The sequence below is a fragment of the Neovison vison genome, chromosome 5 (assembly GCF_020171115.1).
Source record: "Neovison vison isolate M4711 chromosome 5, ASM_NN_V1, whole genome shotgun sequence".
Taxonomy (NCBI): domain Eukaryota; kingdom Metazoa; phylum Chordata; class Mammalia; order Carnivora; family Mustelidae; genus Neogale; species Neogale vison.
This window is the reverse complement of record NC_058095.1, coordinates 102,285,490-102,287,780: the sequence shown is the minus strand read 5'-3', so window position 1 is coordinate 102,287,780 and position 2,291 is coordinate 102,285,490. Positions and strand designations below refer to the sequence as shown.

Sequence of the window (2,291 nt, the reverse complement as noted above, 5' to 3'; positions counted from 1 at the left end):
TTTTGAGTCAGCAATTTGAAATAGAAAGCACTTTGCAAAAGCCACGCAGGCTATAGCATGGAAGTTGAATTAGAGGTAGTACACTGGGTGGTTTTTGCAGAAATCAAAAATGAAGATCATGAGGATCTACATTATGGAAAAGGATTAGAATGTACCTTTGCATTCTCTTTACATAAAGCCCCATAGTCACACGGGATTTGCAAACACTTAATCATATAATTGATGATCCTTAATTTTAAGCCACTTTAATTTTACTACTTGATTTGCTAGGAGAGTTTAGTCTGCATTTATAAAATATACTTAGTGTCACAATTTTAGAAAGGACTACATTTACTCCAAGCCTCATTCTAGATGAAACTGAGCACGGTTTGTGTTATCCACAGACGGTTAATGTGGCTATATTGAGAAATAGGTTATGCTTCCATCATTGCCGGGGTGACCATGAGACCTGTAACATTTCTTGTGAAAAGTGGATGGAACGAGACTTTCCAGAATTAGGAACAATTAAGGAATAATATATTTTTAAATCACTTGACAAAATAGTAATCGATGAACTTTCTATAATTTTAATTTCTAGGGCCCTTAAATCAATTGCTTGAAGAAATTGGACTCCAAAGATTACAGGTGGGAACTTTTTTGAAGTATGTCCATATGCAAGTGATTTAAAAAGTCCAACTGGGGGGCACCTGGGTGGCTCAGTCGGTTAAGCTTCAGACTCTTGATTTCGGCTCAGATTGTGATCTTAGGGTCATGAGATGGAGCCACGTGTCGGGCTCCACACTAGTTTTGGATCCTGCTTAAGAATTCAAAAAAAAAAAAAAGGAAGAAGCAGCATTGGGAACTGACAATGACAACTGTGGATTGAGCAAAAGTTCTTTTTAAAAAGCCTGGAACGTTATGACAGACTGGGGGAACTAAGGTGATTGGTAGTAGGAGAAATCACATGTGAAATTCCTTAAATATAAATTTATTGACTTCAAAAAAAGGCTTTATTCCAAATTAAATTTAGTGAACCTTTGTTGGTTCTAAAGGTGACACAACACTAGTAAATAATTTGGGTCAGTTAAGTGATAAAAGATTGGGCAACATTGGCAGGTCAGTTGGAAAGGGAGATGAAAAAGTATCCAGGTCCTTGTATTCAGGAGGGGCATTTTGATTCTGACTAAATTTTTAAATTCCTAATTTAATTAATTTCTGGTAGAAGTCTTCAAGTTCAAAGTCATTGATGTTCAGGGCTCCTGGGTGACTCAGTCAGTTAAGCATCCAACTCTTTATTTCCACTCAAGTCATGATCTTGGCTCAGGTCATGATCTCAGGTGGGAAATTTTTTTTTTTTTTTTTAAAGATTTTATTTATTTGTTTGACAGAGAGAAATCACAAGTAGATGGAGAGGCAGGCAGAGAGAGAGAGAGGGAAGCAGGCTCCCTGCTGAGCAGAGAGCCCGATGCGGGACTCGATCCCAGGACCCTGAGATCATGACCTGAGCCGAAGGCAGCGGCTTAACCCACTGAGCCACCCAGGCGCCCGGGAACTTTTTTTTTTAAAGATTTTATTTATTTATTTGACAGACAGAGATCACAAGTAGGCAGAGAGTCAGGTAGAGAGAGAGAGGGAAGCAGGCTCCCTGCTGAGCAGAGAGCCCGATGCAGGACTCGATCCCAGGACCCTGAGATCATGACCCGAGCCGAAGGCAGCGGCCCAACCCACTGAGCCACCCAGGCGCCCCCAGAAATTTCTATTAATAAAGAAAAGTTGCTTTCTTTAAAAAACATGTCTGAGTATTATTCTAATGTCTGTTATTCTAATCTGATCAACTTTCTCATTGAGCTGCATGTCATACTTGCCTGTATGTTGGTATCACGACACTTGTAAATGGAAAGGAAGCAGTAGGCTCAGAAGGCTTTTCAGGTTCATTCTACTCTTCCAAGAGAATAGACCAATTTATTCTTATAGACCTATTTAACCTTGATACCAAAACCCAGACAAGCATAGTAGGAGAAAAAAAATCCAAGTCAACCTTACCCAAGAAAATAGAGAAACATAAATTATCAGCAAGACAAAATTATTCTTAGGAAATGGTACACCATAACCAAGCTGGGTTTCTGTCAGGGGTAAAGGATAGATTTATTAATAGTAAAGCAAGGATAAAATTAAATCTAAAACTGCAATCATCACATGGAGAAAAACCCATTTTTTTAGTCTATAAAAAATAGTTGATAAAAATCACCATAATGGTTAAAAAACACATTTATCAAACTATGAAAAGAATGAAGCTTTAGTAGGTAAAGGAA

The 2,291-nt window shown here is 38.2% G+C and overlaps 1 non-coding gene across 1 annotated transcript; it reads left to right on the top strand.

Annotated features, from left to right (window-relative positions):
* Positions 1 to 338: 338 nt before the first annotated feature.
* LOC122908129 lies at positions 339 to 459 on the top strand. The gene has a single exon (XR_006384908.1). It is a non-coding gene; the product is annotated as a small nucleolar RNA SNORA1 (small nucleolar RNA).
* Positions 460 to 2,291: the final 1,832 nt, after the last annotated feature.